The sequence below is a fragment of the Pseudopipra pipra genome, chromosome 4 (assembly GCF_036250125.1).
Source record: "Pseudopipra pipra isolate bDixPip1 chromosome 4, bDixPip1.hap1, whole genome shotgun sequence".
Classification (NCBI taxonomy): Eukaryota; Metazoa; Chordata; class Aves; order Passeriformes; family Pipridae; genus Pseudopipra; species Pseudopipra pipra.
The window spans coordinates 44,915,570-44,939,132 of NC_087552.1; positions in this window are offsets into that span (position 1 = coordinate 44,915,570).

Here is a 23,563-nt window from a genome sequence, read left to right on the forward strand (position 1 = left end):
AGGTGATTTTTAAGTCCCTTCCAACTCAAACCATTTTTTGATTCTATGAACATTCATATCTATTTCAAATAAAATCTTTTTCTTCCTCTTCTTTGCCTGTTCCCAGACAAAGTGTCTTGCAGCCGTAGTCCATTTTCAGTCTGAATTCAAAGAATTATTTTGTAAAAAGGTTCCACCTCTCTCCCTTCTTCCAAGATCCCTGCTGCTTCTTTTATCACTGTCAAGTGATTGCTTCAGGGCCAGTCCAGTCTGCTTAGTGTGGATAGCAGCAGCCTCTCCCTTACACATGACTAATATGATCAGACAGAGAGGAGCAAAAGCAGAGGCAAAACTGAATGTAAGTCTGACACATAAGGATGTCTACATATTTTTTGTGATCTGTGAGTCTTTGGCAGCCTAAATTCTCAGAAAACAAGTCCTTCAGTAAGTATGGTTCTGTATATGGAATAAGTAAAATCCCTTGCTCCATTGCAGAAAGCAACACGTTACACCTTTTCACTCTTGAAGACAATGTTCTCTTTTCAAGTGTCTAGGCTAGACTTTTAAGAATTATGAGCCACAAATCAGATGCATCTGTATAGATATGCATACCAAAGGGAATCTAAAGTGATAAAAAGTATATACAACATTTGATTATGATGTAAGGAAGTCTGTACAGATTCGTATCTATTGAAGATATCTGAAATTACAGTCTTTGTCCACCCTGTACTGACACACAGTATGTCTGTGAGCATTTACAATGCATGTTGAACATTTACACTGAAGCAATGTGAACTCCCAGAAGTTCTCCCTCCTTTATAAATTTAGTACAATTTGTATTAAAAATCAAGATAAGATTTGTTGTTGCCCTCTAAAATACACTGCAAATGTGCAGTGAAGATGTTACCTTTCTGAGTTTCATAACAAGGATGTCAGTGGGAAGTTCAAGGTATAAAATAATCTGGTTATGGTCCAGCCTACGTTAGAAACTGAGCAATAATGAATTACAAGTTAGGAGATACTAATTTGAAATCTAGATCTACGTACATTCTTCTTTAAAACAGATGAAACTACAGAATCTTCTAAACATGCCGATAATATGACTTTATAATATTTTATTTTACATAACATATTTTTATATTTATGTAAAATTACAGGGTTTTTTTCTTCTTACACAGATATGTCACTGCCTTGTTTCTGAGGCTGACTTTTAAAAAATGTTCCAACACAAAAGATAAAGGAACATGTATAGCTTCCTATAACTAAGCCACTAAAACTGTTTCTAAGGCCATTCCTTCCCATAGAAACAGTCTGATCAAAATCTACAAACATACGTTTTCCAAAGTGTCGAGGTTTCCAGAGAAAGCTGGATCATCCAGCACCTTATTAAAGCCCCACAAAGATTATGGGTAGGAACAGTCTGGGAGATAGCCACATGGCCAACAGAGGGGCACAGATGCTTCCAGCAGCAGCTAAAGAAATGCTAGAGTGAGAGGAAAACAGAGTTTAAATTAATATAGCATAAATTCAGAAGGGATCATTATGGTCAGAACATAACTTTTTCTGCAATGCAGGTTGCAGAAACTTCTGTAACAACCTTACAAACAAACTTTGTAACGTGGTTAACCACCCTCCCGCTCACACGCACATAAAAAAAGCACACAAACCCCTCCACAGTTGTCCTCTGATAAATTTTTTATTTGGCAGCATAAACTGCACAGTTATCCAAATCAAAAAGATTTTTTTGGAATTGCAGCAGTTAAACACATTTAAAAACATTTCTTGACTTCCTTTCCTTTCCCTGACTTTCATCTAATTAACTGCAAGAGCTAGGTTTCTATTTAACTTCAGAGGAACTTAACAGATATAAGCAATCAAAAGATGATTAATAGCCATTAGCGAGACTCTTCCAGAGCTACTATAAACATTTATGTCTGGATTTGCAATGATCACTCACTGCTAAGCCTTGAGGGGAGAAAAAGATCAATTGTTCTATTACACTTAAATGCTCAGCATCCAGAAATAATTATTTCCAGATTTCTCTAGAAACAAAAGTAATGAAGTTACTGAGCTTGATATTGAAAACATTTAGATTTGCCCACTATACCGAGGGGCAAGGCGTACCACACATTAGGCAAAAAAAAAAAAAAAAGGGCAGCAAGAAGGAGTAAGAGATGGAGAATGAGACAAAGACTTTCAATTTTAGAAGTGTACATGCTCTTTGGCATGCAAACAACCTCTCCAAGGAGATTAGGTGAGTGACTGGGTTTTTCCCTAGAATGAGTTATTTGTAGCACAGACAAAACACTTCACTCTTAACAAAAATGACCCAGAATATCTATGAATGTAGTTATTGGCATAAATCTCAAGTAAGCACTCTGCTAAAGACCACTGGTTACATACATTGTAGGAAAATAAGTATTCTGAGCAGTTCCTGCCAATGTATTTCTTACATAACTTAATGTGCAAACATTGCTGGCCCATTACTGCTAAGAAATGAGGAATTTTAAGGACTATTTAACACTCTGCAAATAGATCAGCTGAAAATTATTCAGCACAGGTGTTCTTATAATTAGGTAACATTGGAAAAATGCAATGTTCAATGGTCCTTGTACTTTGCCCTTTTTTGCTGTGTAGGGATGAATATTACCATTCATAATTAACCAAAATCTCTATTCCAATAGAAATATACGTTGACTGTAAACCAGTAACATTTTATTTTTATAGCTTTAAAACTAATAATTTTTTAATCAACTGCATATTATTTAATTCATATTTACATTTACTAAATTTTACTGGAAACAAAAAAAGATACTGGGAAGAGCTTGCTGTGGTTTTTCCCCATTTCATCTAAGCAGAATGGATCCAGGAAGCACAGGAAATTTTACTATTTCATATCTGCTAGTATAACCTTGTTATTCCAAAGAACAGTTTAGTCCCCAAGATATTAAAAGGGTTGTTAGAGATCCTTAAAAAAAAAAATTAATCAAACAGCGATTCTATGCAGAAAATCCTACAATTTGTGCTTTTAATGAGCCTTGACAGTAATTGTGGGGTCTAACAAAAATTCCAGGCCTGTAATGTTGGTGAATGTTAAGTGAACCTGCTTCCATGCACTTAAAGTTTCAATGGACTTACAAACATATCTTTGTTTTTTCAAATATACTTATTCATTACAGTTATTTACTCATTAAACAGCTACCTAAGACATAGATTAAACAATTTCTTTCTTGAGCAGTTTTATAGTGTGTGTGATGTCATTCCGGTAGTGGGATCACTAGCAGTTTTATTTAATCAAGGGAGTAGCTACATTTTGGAAATTATTACGGAACTGTGAGGTTAAAATATTTAACCCCACAAAGGCACAGCTATCCTGAAAAAATATACATTTAGAAGATAATGTGAAAATGAAAGGCTATAAAAGGCTTTCATTCTTTGTTTTGAAATTCAGTAGGAGAGATGGAGGGGAGGAATTTCAGGAGTGGGGGTGCTGTTTGAATACATATTACACAGCTTTGATAGCTGTTAAAGGAGGATATTACCTGTAGCCGATATATATGTTAGCAAGTAAAAGCATTTTTCTCAGCATGTGTCTGATATTCTGAAATTCAAAACTACATTTAAAGATACTGGAAGTGGCCAAATGAAACAAGAAAAATGAACATAAGCAGAGAGAAGCCTATATTGTAATTGTTATACACTTCAATACACATAAAGAGTCTGGAGATCTTACTTGAGTTCCAGTCCAGAGGTATTGGACTGTCTCTTCACGTCAACACCTATCACTTTAAAGTCACTGAACATTAGCATAAGAGTGAGTCTATGACAATGCATCCTTCAAGGCATATGGCTATGATATAAACACATATGTAAGTTCATTTATTCATATATACTGCAACATATATAATTGCATATATTCTGTTGGGAAGAGAAATAGTCTTTTTTTCAGAGAGCTAATACACAAGAAAATCAGCAAGTAATACTTTGAGATATGCTTCAAGACATGCTGCTTGATACTTTCTCTCAAAGTTCTAAGTTGAAAAAAATATGGGGAATTGTCCATCCAGCTATTCAAGGCCATATGAAAGGAGATCCTATAATCCCTCTCGCCTTGGAGCCCAACATGGTGTTACCAGGGAATCTTTGAGGATATGTCTAAACCAATTTAAACATGTGACAGAATAAAAATGATAATAAAATCTTGATGTTGCAAGGGTATAAATTTTACCCAACATTTATCATTTTAACATTTAAATTTCCCAAGTGGTTATTTTGTTTGGGTTTTTTAGTTTGGGGTTTTTGTTGGGTTGATTTGGTTTATTTGCTTGTGGGGTTTTCCTGGTTTTTTTGTTTGGTTGGTTTTTTTGTCTTTTCTTGAGGTCTTTTTATGTATAAAAAAACCCAAAGGAAATGGCAGGATATTTCACACCAATGTAAGAACACTTCAGAACTTTATCTAGGGAAAATGAAACAGATTCACACATGTCATTGATTTTGGTTTTTCTTTCACAAAGTGCAACAGATTTCAACAAAGTTTTGCCTGCAGTTATAGTATAAATAATAAACAATCCCCCACAAACCAGTGGTGTTTCTTCTGTGTGAAGATAGGATGTGAAAGATGATGCAGGCATATAATTTGCAAATAGATGAATATCCACACATGTGAAATTCATGAAATTCTTATTAGAAGTCTGAAAACAACATCTAAAAAAAGTATGTACCAAGGGGAGAAAATCATAAATGATAAATTCTTTTTGGTTAAACACCAAGAGATAAATCATCTTGCTAAAGGATAAACATGATTACAGAACCCACAGGCAGTGGGTTTTGTAAACTTTCTGGGATGAAACCATTTGACTTACTGCAATATATTTGTGAAATTTAACTAAGCAGTTACATTTCAAGATCAAAACAGCTTGCAAGAAACTGAAGAGTTGCATTATTTATTATTCCCAAGTACTGCACTTCATAAAAGTCTCACAGAGGTTCATAAGGAGGTACACCTTTTTTTTTTTTTTTTAATACACATTCTATTCTTACAGAGTGAAACAATTTATCCTTTTCAAACACAAACATATTACTGAAAACTCAAAACTTTAGGATGGAAGGGAGAAAAAGGAAAACACAGGATAAATTAGTTTTTTTTTAAAAAAGTAAATATTTGTGTATAGTTTTGAAGTACAATTAATGACAATTCAGACACCCTTAAATTATATTACCTTTGTATAGATTAATGTACTAACCAGCCACGTGATATTGCATCAAATAATTTTTTTTTTTTAAAGAAAGTATCCAGTTTCTGTGCAAATCACATAGAAATAACATCACACCTGTGTGGTGGTAGACAAAAATTTAATGGAATTAGAAGGGGATTTGGGTTTTGCCATATAGATAGTAAATCAGAGCTGTTCATAGGAAGAAAATATTTGTTTCTCATCCTGGTTACATCAACTGGTTTGCAAGATGGTGGTCTGGGGCACCTGATTCTCCATCTTGCTTTCTCTAGACCTTACCTTCACACCATAAGCAGTGCTTGTTACCTCATAGGATTTTCTGAATAGTGGAGTTCATACAGCTTGTCTCGGCCTCTTGACAATCACTTGTTCTTAGGTTTAGGAAGGAATTCCCTTTTCTGTCCCATACAAAATCCTTGATTTTCTTTCTTGACTTCATATTACAAGTTTAAACTCTAGTATTTATGCTTAATTAAGTTCTAAGTAACTATTTGAAATTTTCTTCTGTTGTCCAACTAGGAATCCACAGGCTTGACAGAATGAAGAAGTTCAAGCCAAAATAAGGTAGAAATGAATCCATTAAGATGAAAAAGAAAAGTAAGTTTTTACCTTTTGGGACCCGTGACGTGTATCATGTACACTCTATATCATGAGTGGGAAAAGAGATTTCGCTGCAGAGGTGGATCCTCACTCCTCATCTGTTCAACAAATGTGTGGGCCCACAAACCCGTTACCATTAACCCATTCACATAAACCCAAAACATTTACACAATATTATAACAGTAATAGACCTACAGTACTGTCTATCTTTTATTGGGATGATGATGTGCTATGAGAGCTGAAGAGCATAACAAAAGTCAGACTTGTTTCATGAAATCCCAAATGATACTAGACAGTGTAGCATGCTCCCTCTGTCATGAGATTGGCAAAATCATAAATAAATTCCTGTAAGAGTTCCTCCCAAAGTTGTCAGAAGAAAAATTCCTTCCTGAATCAATGTAGTAATCTATTTAGTAGTGAGACTACAGCATGACATGTTAAAAAAAAAAAAAAAATTAATAAAAGGAGCACAAGCATATCTCTGCAGAGATTAGTTCTTTGGTGTGCAGAGCTAATATCACCCTGGCTGCACCAACAGTGTAGGACAACACTGGTCCTAATACTGATGCCTGAGGAACGCTAGTCATCACTGGTCGCCACTTGGACGCCAAGTCATTGACCACAGCTCTTTTTCCTTATCCACCAAGTGATTCATCCCTCTTTGTTGGCGACATGGACAGTGGGATTGAGCACACTCCTCAGCAAACTTGCTGTTGACACTAAACTGTGTGATGTGGTCGACACACTGGAGGAAAGGGATGCCATCAGGCGGGTTTGAGAGATGGATCTGTGTGAACCACATGAAGTTCGACAAGGCCAAGTGCAAGGTCCTGCACTTGAGTCAAGGCATTTCCAAGCACAGGTACAGTCTGGACAGGGAACAGATTGAATGCAGCCCTGGAGAAGAGTGACAGTAATGTACTGATGCCTTAAGCCCCTATTAGTTTTTATTTTTCTAATTTTTGTAGGCTTTATAAATTTTATAAGTAGTAGAAATAAATTTTAAAAGCAGCAGCCCTCACTCCCTTTCCCTGTAGTACAAGTAGTTTACACATTCCTTAACCCTCTTACCCCATACTATGCTTCCCATATCAAATCTACCCCTGAATTCAGTGGCAATGTTTAGTCTCTTGTCAAGGCAAGGCCTATGCTGTTTAGAGAACAGCCATATCTGAGCCTGAACAACAAAACAGAGTCAAGAACTAGGTGACTATGTACCCTTTGTGCTCTGAAGATGGCGATGGTGATGAAGAGGTGGTCCCGAAATGCACCCCAGACTCAATTCTAAGGGGGTGGACCCGAGGTAGACCAGAGCAAAGGCTACAGGGTGGACACACTTGGGATTGGACAGATAATATTATAAAATGTAACATCTCAAGCACAGCCACGCGCGGGTCTTTTAACATCTATTGCCTTGGCACAATTAAACCCTTTCCTTATTTCACCCCTAATTAACTGCTCCTGAGTTATTTTTTAGCACCAACATTCCACGGCATCATGCTCTTGCAGTCCAGAGATCCAACTATATCCTGGACTTCATCAAAAAAAATGTGACTACCAGGTTAGGAGAGGTGATTTTCTCTCTCTACTCAGCTTTCACGAGACCTTACTAGGAGTACTGTGTACATTTCTGGGGCTCCCAACATAGGAAGGATGCAGAACTGCTGGAGCAAGTCCAGAGGAGGGCCACAAAAATGACCAGAGACCTGGAGCACCTCTCCCATATAGACAGACTGAGAGAGTTGAATTGTTCTGCCTGAAGAGAAGGCTCTAGGAAGACCTTATAGCACCCTTCAGTACCTAAAGGGAGCCAACAAATACTTCTGACTGTTACTGAAATTTTTACATGGGATAACCCTTTCAACAATTCCAATTGGAAATAGGAGGGCAGCTATTACACAGAATGAATGGCTATGGGAAAAAAGCATAGGGAGAAGGGCAGTGCGTCTATTTAGAGCTGAATGCTGGTATGCAAAGACTTTGAGGTCTTCATTGCATAGCTGCTGAGGACTGAGCTCCAGCTGTCAATTTTAATATGACAAAGGTTGAAATTATGAATAATTTTCTGTCCAAATTAATGAACAAAAAAAAGAACATAACACTTTATTATTAACTGCATTGCCTGAGTGAAGAGAATCTGTGAAGGTATTCTACAGAGTGATGCTAAAAAAAACCCAGAAAGTCACATGAATACTATATATATTCCTAAAAACTGCAGGCAACCACAGTGAATTCTGACTATGACTTTATTACCTATTGACTCTGCTTATTAGAGAAGGAAAGAGATGCAACCAGCAGAAGATGAGCTGAATGAAGCATAAACAAGAAAAAGTCAGTGTTGGAATAAATTGCAAGATGCATCATTTATAATACCATTACTTTGAAGACATAGTACCAGCAGACCTCTCATACTCTGATTTAGCTTTTTTGTTACTGGACTATAAGTGGCTCCTAAAACATTTTACTTGGTCTACAAGTAAAATGTAAGACAGAGCCAGTCTTTTTCCCTCAGTTGCAATATCTATACTACTCCAGCACAGAACATCCAAGGGGAGCTGAACAGGCTAGTGTAGTGGGCAGTGTGGACTGCCAGCTTGACCAAATCATTTGATTTTGATGTCACAGTAGCCTGCCGATGACTAAGCACTGTTACTTTGAACAGTGAGTCACTATATTTATTGGCTTGAAATATCTGAGCTCACAGTTGTCATTCCCATTATCCACTGTGCTGTAATATGTTGTAGGCATACTTTTCCCCCCTTGAAATCCCTTTCTTGATTGGCTGAATGTTTTATCTTTAACATAGAACTAACCTTGGGGTTTATGTAGGGATTGATTTGTTTCCTTTTTTTCCCTTATTTTCCTCTTCCTCTCCTCTCATTCTTTGAATGGAGAGGTGCTCCAAATAGTACATTATACTCTACCTGGAACATATTAGATTCAGGATTTGTTTTTTTCTTAGACTGAATGTGATTAATTTTAATGAAAACCTGATCTAAGCATCCTCCAGCATTTTACCATCCAGACAAATTCTGGAATGACGATGAAACCCTAAGAATTCTGTACCAAAAGTTATTCCACCTTGGAAAGTTATTCTAAAAAGCTTTTGTTCTTGGATTAGTTGCCTTATACAAGGTGAAAGTAACTTTGAAAATATTTTGAGACTGTTGATCCCTGTTGACCATGCTGTTGCAGTAGAAATTCTTTCCCCTTGAACAAAGGCACATTTACTGCCTTAGCTAATATATATATTGCATAGTATTGTAAAATGACTGTATGATAACTTTTGCTAACAACTCTGCTGAAATGTGAGAGCACCAGATCTTCTAGTTTGATGAAATGAATAAAGCTTTTAGGCATTTTCCCTTTGACCTTGCCTCTCTGAACAGAATATTACTCGATAGGAGATCTATGCCTTGAGGTTTTGTTAGCCTGATAATTAAATTTTATGATCCTTTAACAATTCTCAGTAAAAGAAGTATGATGGGAGGATTAGGAATTGGATGCCAAAGTAGGAAGAGACTGTTCTAGTAATATCTGAGAGGAATAAATGTACTGTGTGATAGGTATACCATGGTAACTACCACATAGTGTGAAAAATAATGTATGTCCTTTCTGTGTCTACTGCTTTCATCCAGCATATTTTCACAGACTTTCAGCCTGCACCCATGTATTTAAAACTTTTGGGAACATAAATCAATGATTAGCAGTAATCACATAATGGATTTTTTTCCTTCTCTACTGCTGCTTATTGTAAAATTGCTCAAGTGCAAGAAGCAGTATTCAGCAAAACTGTTGGTGAATAGTGCACTATGGAGGTACAGTCTTTAAAAATAAGAGTTTAAGAAGCCCCTTATATTGAGACACTGCTGAAAATACCAGACATACCAGAGGAAAGAACACTTATCTTTTACACTAAACTTTTAAAGCAAAATATACTCAAAAAATTTTAACTGTTTAGTTTCCAGTGGTACCATAATAACAATGCAGTAAAGTCTAGTTTACACAGCACACCGCCTTTTTATGAATTCTGTAGTTGTGAAATTCATCTAAATAAATCAATTGTAATGCTACGTGTGTTTATGGATGTTTAGCTCTCCTCCATTGACCAAAAATTGATTAATTTGAAAATAAAGGAACACAGGAAACTCTCCTTTGTGTAGAAAAAGTCTCAATATTTTCAGTAAACTTCAAAAGATGTCTGCACATTTCTTTAGTTCTTCTTTCACCACTGTATTTTGACATTAGCTTTGAATTTTCTCTTCTGCTGGTCTCTAGATTGTTATCCAACTGCCACATGCTATTTATGAAATGTTCCAATATTGCTTCTGAATAAAACAAATACTGGATACAGTGACAAAGTAATCTTTCCAGACTTCATTTATTAACACAAACCATATTTTAAAATATTCTTGAATGCAACCTGACTGATGGACTATTAACCTTGGAAACTCTCTGGTTTTGATGGCATACAGCACATCAAATTAAAAAAAACCGTGACCGGTAAAGATAAACAAATTGTCCTGCCTTCCTGCTTCTAGTTTTTCTTTCATATGTAAACAAGTTCCAAAATGTTTCTTTATTTTTTTTTCTGCTTGTTTTTGACCCCTAAAATACTGTGAATATCAATGTGGGATTTGGCCTGCAGGATGACCTCTTTGAGGTACGAAAGAACCAGAATGATAGATGTTGTGGCTCATCTAACATGTGAATTTTTCAGAAAAAAGCATTTTTGTCAATATATTTGTCAAACTGGCTAGAGAAGCTGAACAAGCCCCACATAAAACCAAAAGAAATTGTTTGGTTTTTAGGTTTGGATACTTCTTTCAATACAGCAGTGGTGTTTTCCCTGCAGTTTCCTCTTCATGACACTGTACATATTAAAGGGAATTTTTAATTGAGAAACAGGTGGGAAATAAGCCTTTAAAAAGCATGGAAAATGCCTTTCATTCTCCATCCTCTCAGTAAACCTATCTGATCTTTAGGCGAACTTTTAGATTTTTATTTGTTAATATTAACTAAGCTGTATCCTGCAATCTGCTTACACAGAGGAAAAGGGAGGGGAAGAAAAGTTTCTCTCAAAAATGACTGAAATGATTCCCATATTAACCACTGGACAGTGATTAAAAATTGAGTTTGTATGTGAACCGAACAACTTTCCATATGGGATGCTAATTATTACAAGCTAAACCTATGCACTATACATTTCACTGGCAGATGGATAAGTAAACTCCTTCTATCATTCAGATGTTTTTAAACATATTTGATAAAACTAGCTTAATGTAACAGAATATTTACATTTCAGAGAGAAGCTTTCTAAATGTTTGGTTGTAAAAGATAAATCCTTCCAGTTCAAAAAGTATTTTAAAGTGATGTTGAAACATTACATAGGTCTTACTGTGGAAGAAGATACTTTTCTGTTTCAGGTTTGAAAAATTAATAGTAATGTGCATTGCTTCTGATGTTTAATGGTGATTTTTTTAATCTCTTTATTATAGGTTTTTTGGCAGATTTCTCACATATTTTGGGAAGAAGGGAAAGCTGTACTTCAGTATTTAAGAGAAGAAAGGGTTCCATGGGGTTTTTAGCTCAAAATAGATTTCTATTAAATATTAGAAGATAGAATTACATATTATTTTGATCTAAAAGATGTAACCATCTATAAGACATAGCAATATGTAAATATTCACTCTCATGAGACTGACATAACAAATTGAAAATGGTGTGCACAAGTTCATTCAGTAAAATATCAAAATACTGTATATATTCTTGTAGCTCCTGACTGCCTTTTCTATGCAATTGGGTTTTGGGATACTGCAGAAAGCAAGAAAACTTTTTCATGATGATTGAACAACCCTCATTCTCAGCCAGACCCGAGGCTCAATCTGCTTCCCTGTCTCAGAAGGAGGGGAGGGCTGTCATTTCTCATGGGTAAGAGAGGCATATCTAGGTTAAGTGTTGTCTGAGGCTTTTTAAGCAAGGACACATGAGAGACATAGGAGTCACTATCCTCATTTAGTCACTACTAAGGCAAACTGAAATAAAGGTCTTAATTGCAGAAAAAAAACAGTAAGGAATGAGAAGTCAGAGTCCATGTGAATTGAGAGAAGCAATAATGAGAAATTAAAAGCACAAGCCTAAGGTAAAGATTTTGTTTGTTTTTGTACCACCTGCCTGAACCAACAAAGTGTTACACGCCTGCACTGATAATTACTGGAGTAAGAAGATCGCATATGTATTGGTTTTGTGATTGTAAGTCACAATTACTGATTCCAACCTATTTCTGTGCTCTGCTGCTCACAAAGTCTTGGTTGTAGTCTGACACAAGGGACCCAACTGTGCAGAAGATACTGCCTGTTAAATTACAATTTTGATGCTGTTCCTCTGTATGAATTAACAAATGTAAGATTTTGGTAATAAATTCTCTTTCAAACATTTCCATGAGTCACCCTATTTAATTCAGTGCAAATATCTTTAAAAATCTATTTGAAATACCAGTCATTCCTAATGAGCTTTATTCACGTTATAACAGAGCCAGAAGTTTGAAGCAATTGAATGGACTAAAGGAGGGGACTATTTAATTTATACTAGTTCTATAAAACAATATAGACATGTCTCAGGATTCTTTTCTGGGTTTGTGATCATGAAGTGACCATGAGTGGCTGTTATACTCAATAGCAGGCTGGAGAACTGCTGCAGTACCTGTATGTTTCCAGGGGAATTCTTTGTGGGTCGGCAGATCAAATGTTTCACAGTTTAAGTTCAACACCTGCAAATCTTGACTATTTGGATCAATGTCAACTAGATGGAAGGATGGGGAAAATGCCTCTTGACGCAGTCAAAAGTGCTGCTAAGAAAATACTTTCTTGTGAAAGTGTTCTGTGATTGAGGTTTATTCTGGAGTGGAGTCATGGAGTTCTCAGGTATGCTCATGGAAAGATCAAGAAACAGAAACAGCTAAAAGAATTATCTAGATATATTAGGACCATCTTGTAGTGTGAGTGATGACATGCTCACATCTAGTAAGGTTATCAATGCAACCTTTTAAAAATAGTAAGACTTGTAAAAATTTTTGGGCTTCTCCGAAGTGCTTAGTGTTTCTTTAAATAACAAAAATCCAGTGAAACAATAGACAAAAGGAGCCAGTTTAATTGAATCCAGCTCTATTTTGCTGGTTCAGTTTCTTGTTCAGTACAGAAATGGTAGTAAATTAAATTTGTTTTCAGAAAAGCAGAATCCCTGTCCTTTTCATAATCATCTGAAATTTTCAGGAGTTGATTGCATACAGGAAAAGAAAAATGAGAAAAAAATACCAGTGTCTGAAATGTTATGTTTTCTTCTCTTAAATAAGAGAAGAATAAGATTAAATAGTAAAGTCTTATATGTCCATAATGTGTCTGATGTATTAAGGCCAACAGGATTCAAAAATGACCTGACAGTTCTGATGCTATTTTTGAGAAGGGTAATATTACTCAGATGTGTGGTTTCACTGTCTGAACACCTTCTTAGAGCAATGTATTACACATGTTGTTAGCAAAGATAAATACCTTAGGCATGCCAGGGATTGCAATTTGTACTTATTATTACTCTTTGTTTCATGGACAATTAGGTGCTACAAAAGTGCTTTTTATCTTTATCTCAATGATCCTAAACAATGTGGAATAACCTTGCTGATTTTGTAGGTAACAGTCATAATATAGAAAACATACCAGGAATTATTTTACTGTATAGGTATTTCTTTCATTTTGTGTTACTACTAGTCTTAATGTCCTCAAATTATATTTCTTGAACTCAAATTTAAACACTAGCTGTGTGTTTGAAGAAAAGAAGTATAAACAGCTTGAGGCTTCTTTCAGGCAGAAAGTATTCATTAATAGTAGGTTTTACATTCAGTTTTCTCTTTTTTTAGCATAATTATGATTTGTTTTTACTTACTATTTGGATATTTTTTAAAGCTACCTGGTGATCTTTATTTCCTACTATATTTGTTTTCCAAGACATATCTGGTCTCCAATAAAGCTACCTAGAAATCTACATGTCCAGAAGCGTACTACCTTAGAAGAAATACTGGGTTTATTTTTTTTGGTTTTCATACAAATGCTTTCACAGCACCATTTAATATCTGTGTGTGCAGAGATGAGGATTCCCCCTTGTCTCTTTATTTTCATTTGTTGTAAAATTGAATCCAGTCATTATGGAATAACTATGGGTGCTAAAACACAGGAAAAAAAATGTGTAACCTCAAACCTATTTAGCATGGCATGAGTCAGAACTGCTGCAGGGTTTCACATTGGAGTCACAGCTAAGCCATATACATGTACCATCATAAGCTGTGCAAGCAGCCTTGACTTTACAGGATGTGCTTGTGCAGCACTTGCTGAAAATTTGTAAGCTTAGCTTCTCATGCCCTTATCCAAAGTCTTCACTACCTTAGAGATAGGTGACACCATTGAATCAAAGAGAAATGTACTTAAGTGTAATGGAGCGGAAACTCACTCCAGCAGGTTTAAGCCCAAGTGTCAGATTGAAGATGAGCTTCAGGACTCAGCTCTGTTAAGTTTATCTGGTGACAATGTTGTTAAGGATACAGCCATCCTCTCCACTTATTGCCTCAGCCAGTGAATATTTGTCTTTTTCTTTCATTAGGTTTCTATGGAAGCTTTTAACTGCTTAACAAACCTGAGAGTTAGTGGTCATAATTAAGTTACAGAAATTGCATGTTATTTCAGTGAAACTTAACCATCCTTAGATAAGGTATGTACAGCTGATTTTTAGCATCTGATTTAATAGAGCTACTACTTTCCTCTTTTTTTGGTTGTCATTACACATGTTAAATCAATATTTCAACTTGGTTAGCATTCATCCTACAGATATCTTTTGAGATTGTCTGAACTACACTAATCACTGTCACCTAACACAGTAATATATTTGTTAGAGTTGTAAACATTCACTAAAAATTGGCTTGCATCACCAATTTAATCTCATAAAAAATTCCATTTCATACTAAACTGAGTGACACATCAAGAAAAACCACCATTTCATTTATCTTGTACAGGTTGATGCAGAATGCAACTTTACATTCCAGTCTATTTACAATGAGATAAGAATCCATTCCAGACACAGAGTCCAAAATGATCTGCAGTTTGGGCTGTAAATTTATAAATGACAATTCTGTGAATTAGACTTGAAAGGAAAAGCTGAGTAGAAGGTTTTAGAACTTGCATGCAAGATTCAGGACGATTTGTACAGGAAATAGCCTGACTGCTTATTTTATAACTGCATAAATCCCAAAGGTGTCTAAGATAAAAATGAATGAAAATAACCCTGCCATCTTCTCACTTTTCAATCCTTTTTTGGTCCCTGGTGAATTATTGCTGCCCCACACTGAGTTCAGTATCCACCTATTTCTAATAATCAGAATTTTCTTAGACAAAAATATCTTTGGAAGACGTTGAAAATAGCTGCTGGGAAAATACTTTTACAAAACAAAAATTAATGAGCCTGAATTTTTATGTCCAAATGTATTCTTATCCCACAGTTAAAATACTGACTATATCTTTGATCATGTGAAAACATTTAACATTGTATAAATGTATATGGTGTATAAATTAACATAGGACATTCCAGACTTTTTAGTTTCAACAGGTTTTCCAAAATACGTATGTGTTTGTTGCCCCGAGACACTTGCCACTGTATTTCACAGAGTAAATCATGAGACTGGATTCCACTTTAGTTGTTGAAAAGGGATATGCTCTACTGAGCCCAAATCTTTCTGTTTGTTGTTTTGTGTTCTATTCAGTCCAACCTTTCTCTATTGAAGTATCATCAATTTTCTTAGGTTTGACCTTAATAATTATATATTTTACTTTTAATCCTCAATTTTCCTGTCTCTGTCTCCTGCTAAAAGCTTGGATATATTTTGGACAGACAGTCTTGGATCTCCCTGGCTGAATCTCTTCTACTCAGATTCGTTGTCCACATCAGGCCGTTTCTAGGTTGCAGCTGCATTTATTCCTTGCTCCAGATATTTTCCTAGCTAGAACTAATTTCTCACCAGAGTATGTCACCCAGTCTTGGTCTGTACAATCAGATCCTTCTTTTGAGGCACCAGTTTCCCATGTCTCAGATTTCCAGGAGCTCTGCCTTTTGTTCTCCTCCACAACAGTTGCAGCTCTTCTCTTCTGCTCTCTACATCTATTCTTTCTGTTTATAGTTCACTCCACTAACCTGCTGAAACCCAAGAGTTATTTAATGTTTTATATGTTACAACCAAAAAGTTTCTCAAAAAATGAGCAAGAAATTAAAGATATAAAGTAAGCAATTTCTTAAGCTCTTAGTTAGTCCAGTAATATTAGCCAAAAATCAAAAATATATTTTTCCTCTTTTGGGACTAAGGAACGCATATTACTGCCAGACATTTTGGTGACTTTTGTTGGAGTCATGTCAGCAATCTAGTGTAGGTCATTTTTCCGGAGCTCCAATCTGAGCAGATCTTTGCAATTTTAGGAGAAAAACAAACAAAACCAAACCAAACAAACAAAACCCAAAACAAAAATACAGAAAAACCAATCAAACATACATGTAAAAAATCCCAACTGTAACACAAAATCCAAGAAATATTTCCAAGACTAATATTTTCTCTCTCCTCAAAGTTCTTGAGGACTTTGACTTAATGCATGCAACACCTAAAACTATGTCTACTCTTCCTGTCTACAGTGCTTCTAGATAGAAAGTTATACGCATTCCTCTGTGTTTAAAAAAAAAAAAAAGAAAGAAAAAAAGAAAAATCACATTTTATTTGTTTTACCATAAGTCTATACATCTAAGATAAAAGGCTTATTCTAGCTAAAAACTAAATTTACAGAAGGGAATGTTTCTTATAAACACATATTATGGTTTGTAAAAATAAAGGTAAAAATTTTGAAAAAAACCTGGGTTTTAGGAGCTGTGACTGATTTGTTATTGGGAAACATGTCCTTATGTGTCTGCTTCTGAAGCTGAACTAAAGGAATGGTCAAGTTACATTTATGTTAGAATGCCGCTTAAAGATATAAACCTTTCAATAGGATTATGCAGTGTGCTCTCTTGCCAGCATTTAGGCTTTGATTTACAAACATAATACCCTTCACTCAAAGTAACCAGGCATAAAAGATCTTCTGTATATACTTAATCTGCTTACTGTTATCAGACATGCAAGTGTATCAGCAGCAAACACATCTATTTTAAATATTTCCTTGAAAAAAACCTTCTAGTGCCATTTCATAAAAAAGACTCTTCCCTTTTTATTTTGCTGATCTTTTCCTTGTGTCATACCACTTCTGAGAGTGGGAGCTATGAATTTCACAACAATCTAAGCACTGCACTTTAACTAGAGAAGACTCTATAGTATCAACCAAAGTTCTGTTTCAAAAGGAAATCAGATTTAAACAAAGAGTATAATTTCAGAATTTTAAATTATTCTGCTGACTCTTTGTTGATATCTTTCCTTTAAATGAAGGATTTCTAAAGGGTCTTATCATGACCAACATGTTTGAAAGTGTAAAATCCTGTTACCTTCAAAAAATATTTTTATCTACTAAAGCAGCCTCTATGATGGCTGTTTGATAGTCTATTGGTTTTTTTATTGAGAAATATCTTTTGTTAGGGTGAGATCATAGGAGATTTGTGACACGTGTTGATTCAACTTTTTAAGACTATTGTAAGGAGGCCACACACAGTAATTAAACTATCACTGGATGTTCTTAAGCTGTTTAGGTAGCCTATTTTAACATCTGCATGAGCACATACTAGTTTCTCCCTTGATTGCTTCATATTTTCAGGTACTTTCCCTTCCTTGCTCAAAATGCATAAGAACCATAGTGAAATTGTTGTGCTACCAAATGTCATGAAATTGTGCCAATTGGCATGGAGAGGAAAAAAGAAAAACATCAGACTTTCAGTCTCACATAAGCTCCAACAAGCATTTTCCCTTAGAACTAATCCCTCACTAAAGCTTCTATAACAGAGAAATTTGGGTCAAGTAGGTTGGAGGATGTGTTGGAAGCATGGTTCTTTCCAATGCCAGCTTGCATGGTCATAAACATGTCTCACTATTTAAAATATTTCAAGTTTTAAAAGAACTTATTTTGACAAAACCCAAATTTGCATGGTTTCTTTCTAGATCCATTGTTTGTTGAATCAGAAAATATCTTGCCTTTTTTTCAAAAGATTGAAATCTCTTAAATTAGATGCACTTTAGACCAGCAGTTCCACCTAATCCATACTTTCATCTAGAGGCTTGTTCCTTCCCAGTTTTTACGTTCTCCTGCTTTAGTAACCCATGTGTTGCTCCAGTTTTGATGAACAGTGTTTCAACCCTGAACTCATCTTTTTTTATCTCTACTGACATATTCACTTTTATATTCCCCTCTCAAGAAATGCTCATTCTTTTCTTTCAATTACAAAAATACCTTTTATTTTATAACAAACTGTTGTTTCAATTGTGCTGTTAGGAAGCTTTTTGGGGAAAAGGAAGGATGACCTCAATGAGAATTAGAAAGAATTGAATCAGGAACTCAGACTGTGTATTATTATATAAAACAAACAGGCACACCATGAATTATGTAGTTTTACAATTCTATCTTGGGATTCTAATGACAACATAAACCACTTGAGCTTCACTTGTGTGTCTTAGGATGTCAGTGGAACACTTCAGTGGAACTCTAATCTCATAATTCCCAATTTCCCAATCTACAAAATGTGTCTAGACAGAAGACTCAGAAAAGGAGATGATATTTCATTTTGTTATTTATCTTAGGAGTATGAAATCCACTACATTACAATAGTGAACCTCTTCTTTAAGTATGTAATCCTCAGAACAAGAAAAAAATATGGATTTTTTTACTCATCTTAAAACTAGTTTTGCTTCGAAGATGCACAGTAATATGAAATATATTCATAGATTTTTGAAACAGCAAAATAAACATGGCACTGATGTTTTATAAAAAGAATCCTGAGCAGAGGGGTCTAAATACTTAGCAAGACAAACTGACTTGAATGGAATAAGTTTGAATACTAATCTTATTACTCAGTTTCCTAATATAGCACATGTCAAGGAGGAGATTCATCTCAAAGGATGGTTGATGGTTTAAGTCATCTGGGGAAGCTGTTCTACCTGGGAGAGTGGGTAGAGAAATTTGCTATAGCAAAAACAGAACAGTTCTGATATAAGGCTCATCATAGCTGGAGGACTCATATTGACTTCAATACATTTTTTAATGTATTATTCCGAGAAAAAGAGAGTTTGGCACATGCCTCAGTGATTTCTTTCACAGACACCATGGTGAATATGAAAGGAAATATAATGATTCACCTTTTAAAATATTTTTTGTTCAAGTGTGATAGTTACTTAGACTCTCCCATTTCTAGGTGGTAATTTTTTTTTATTACTGTTTATGAAACTCATGAACCACATCCGTTTTATGAAAATCCAGACTGTCATTCTTTGATATTAACTCCATGAACTAAATAATTATTTATTAGTTTGGTAAAGTATAAGAGTGTTTTGTCTACTGTAGAAGGTCACTGAAACCACAGGAAACTCAGATCAAGCAGGATATACATCCACAGTTCTGCACTCTCCTTCGTAAGAAGAAACTTCTATTGCCTACTGCTCTTTGCCTAACTGGGTACTATTAAATATCTCATGGGGTCATTTGTTAGACTCTGTTTTCTGACCTGGCTAATGAGGATTTAGTCTCTTTTCATTGCTCATCTCTAATCAGCTTTTTCCCATCCCACAGATATCTGTTGCTAAATCTCCAGACAGGAACTACCAGCTGGCAAATCTTGGGCAGTCTCTGAATATAAGCAGATTTAGTAGGGTTTCAGTGAATGTTTATAGGGCTTAAGTTAATTGGAAATAAGATTTACAGTGCTTCTTTTAACCGATGTCATTCTATACTTAGAAAGGGGAATTACTTAAAGCAGTAATCTAATTTACTCACAAGTAAAACTTCCTTGAGTACAGACAAGCCAGTGTCAATTTAAGGAAACATACCAGATTTAGTTTTAAGTTTTACATTGTGTGATGAATTGAAAGGTCATTATCAGTAGTTTTATCAGATATAGACAAACAACCAAGTCACACTTAACACATCAGGTGCAATTAGAATCAAATGCTAGTTCTTGCAAAAGAAAGTCTATACTCTTTGAACAGAAAGTACTGATTCTTGGAGTTGTTAATTTCTAAGGAAACTCAGGGCTTTAAATTCTTCACAATAAGGCTTACTTGCATTCGTGGCAACCACTTGGCAATAAAAAAAACATTGTCTATGTTAATTTAATAAGGACAGAAAAGGAAATAAAAATATTCCTAGAAAATTAATTCCCAGATCTCCAATTATTTATTTTGCAACCCGTCTAATGGATTTTTCCATAAACCTCTGCATCATTTAGTAGGCTGGAGAGAACAATTCTCTATATAAGCGTAAAGCCCTTCTTTCCCGGGAACTGAAATGTACTTTCATCCTGCTTGTTAATTTAGTTCATTAATAATTTAAAACAGATCTCCATTTCTTCATGTTCAGGCCTAAACAGGTGTATAATGTCACTGTCATATTTCAGATGTTTTATTGAGTTTTCATTTCTTTTTTTTAAAAGGGAGATCTTTGAATATTTTTTATGTATCCCTTATTCTTCTCACATATCTCTCACTCCATTGTATGTGACTTAGTGTGCTAAACAATTTCTTTATAGTAATTTTGAGTTTCTGTTCAGTAGAAGGTAAATAAATAAGGCTGGGTCTATTTACTGCGTGAAAATCACTTAGGAGCACAGCTGAAAATGGCTTCTTCACTTTAAAGGTGACAGGTGAGTTTTTTAATGTTCTGCTAAAATCACCAACTAGTATGAAAATAAGTTAAAACTTATTTTATTTTGATGGTGGTATTTTTACCAGTGTAATTTCTGATTTAAATGGCTGCTAATACTTACAGCTAGGCATGAATTTACTGCACAATAAAAAAAGATATGTCACCTACAAATAGCTGTCACCAATTAGCCTTGCAGTCACATCAGGACTGATATAAATCCATCTGTGTCAGTCACAATACTACTATTTCTTAAGATCCTCAGTCATTATATCTTCTGATCAGGAATCAAATTTTGGGCTGAGCAGGAGAGAGAAGGAAACATTCCTTTCCCCTTAGCTTCATGTGTAATCTGAAAAACATTTGGCAGATGAATCTATTGTTCCATCTCTTAATTTTATGTATCTTAAGCCTTCCTGCCATAATTTTATCATTTTCTGGTCCAGCTGCTTAGCACTCAGCTTAACCAAGTACTACAAGCCTTACACCATTCTCATGAGCCTGAAAGCCAGGAGGCAGCCAAAAGCAATGCCGTAAGCAGCCTGATGCTCATACACATATAACAAGTCTCAGAGCGGCTAACGAGACTCTGTACCACCTCCAGTGGCAAGCTTCTGCGTATGGGTAAGCAACAGGCTGCTGCATTCCCTAGGAGTTTCTCTTACCTTTTATGTGTATTTGTCTCTTTCTTGTTCTGGAAAGAAGTGTTTCAGACTTTGAAGGAGCGTCAGCTTCAGAATGTTTCCCCTAGAACAATATATAACAGCATTTAAAAGATTGACAAGTAGATTTGAATCTGCCTTAGGAAATCACCCAACAAAGGAAAATAAAGGGTATGTTTAAAACGACAGGATTTTCCATTCTTGAACTCTAAGGCCTTTTGTCATGCATCACTTTAAAAAGGTAAAGTACTGAATTAATTTTTAAACTACAACAGACACACAGTTACTTGTGGTTAATCGTGAGGAAATCAATGACCAAATTGGATGCTGTAGAAATGGGTAAAAATTACTTCTTAATACCTCATATGATTATACAGTAGACAAACCTTTTAAAAGCAGCAACAGATGTATTTAGGTGACCTGATTTCAAAACTGTGGAACAGCTGGAGATTTTCCCTGATATATATTCTTATTACATTCGCATACAGCCTTGCTATCATGAGTAACACATGGAAATCACACTTCCTGGTAGCTAAGTACTATCCCTCATTATACTCTGTTTTATTCCTTCATTTCCTTTTCCTGTTTTCACATCTGGAATTGAGAATAGGTTGCCCCCACACTAGTGAATTCGATCTGATACTAGAGAGCAGAAACAAAAAATATGTGTGGGCTTGACTGAAGAGGAAATATGGGACTATGTGGTAACTTCCACTTCTTGCTCTTTATTCTCATTTGCTTGAATTCTATGCATAAATACAGGGTGGTGACAAGAAAAGAGAAAAAATGATGACGTCAATCAACATTTGATATTTCTAAAAGAGGAATTTAGATCCTCACAGGGCTTTACAAATACTGTGGTTGTATATATGATTTAGCTCTTTTACATATGGTTGTAGAATTGAATTTAATCTGTAAAAGTAGCAAATAGTCTGAGATTAAAAACAAAACAGTCTGCAACCAGTTCTTTTGTACTGTAGTTCAAAACATGACTACCTGGCTTAAACAAAGCACAGAACTGACAATTTATAGGCTATTTATACTCTTTGATGTGCAGCCAGAGAATGCTTACCTGATAAAAGCACTTACTATGGTATGTTCCTGAATACAACTTAACACACTTTTCAGCCTCTTAGATTTTCCTTCCTACAAAAAATCACTTAGTATCTGGCCTGATGTCCATAGTTAACTTATCTCGGCCCAAACCTTAATTGTTTCTATCCTTATATGTGGAATCTGAAAAAATTTAAAATGACTTACTGATATGCCGTTAAATGGAACAAAATCTAGAATGAGGCATCAGAAAGATGTATGTGGGAGGAGGAAGATCAAGAAAATACAGCAGATTCCTAATTTTCCAACTTCCTTAATGAAGCCCACAGTGAACATTTTTCTCTATGACCTTGAAACATTTAAACCAAAAAAACCTCCTACTAACATGGAATAGTCTTTATTTTGAAGGCTTAAGGACATCAGTTGTAAAGATAGGAGATGATATCATGTGTCTGACTAGGTGATAATTATGATATTGCAACTGCAATTTGACGTTTAAGATTACAGCATGGTATTACTTATGTCTTGAAAAATCTAAGAAGGTCCCTTGAGAAACCATACAAACCTTTCTTTGTTAAAGAAAGAAAATCTTTTTTCTTATAAACAAGATAACAGTAATCTCCTTTATTCTCTGGATAGGAGAAGAAATAAACATGCTCCTGTCTTCTCAGGTGATACTTGATTATCATTTTATGGCATATACTAATATTTGATTCTGCCAGTTGAAAGATAGCTTGCTAGCACACCCTCCTGACTAAATGAAAAAAGAGGTTTTCCTCCGACAAAATGGGGTTTATCACATGAATAATATAGAAGAGAAACAAGACAAAATAGCAAAATTGGAAATTCAATAAAAAATAATACTTCTGCTATTACAATCAAGACATACAACAGATGTGTCGTTGTGACCAGATAAAAAACAATATTGTTTTGCTGCAGGCATAAACCACCTTTTCCATTAGAAATAATGTCTTGTTATAACTGGCTTTGGTAGTATAGTACATTTGGCACAAGTGAGAACACTCATAGTTCGCTACGAAGTTTATAATTCCTTCTCATGATGGATAATGTTCAGAAAAAAATTTGAGCATAATGTTACAATAAGCAGACACATAAGCACATGTTTTATCCGAACAAACTATTTCAGAAACCTAAAAGAAGGCAGGTCTACTTCTGCTTCTCAGTT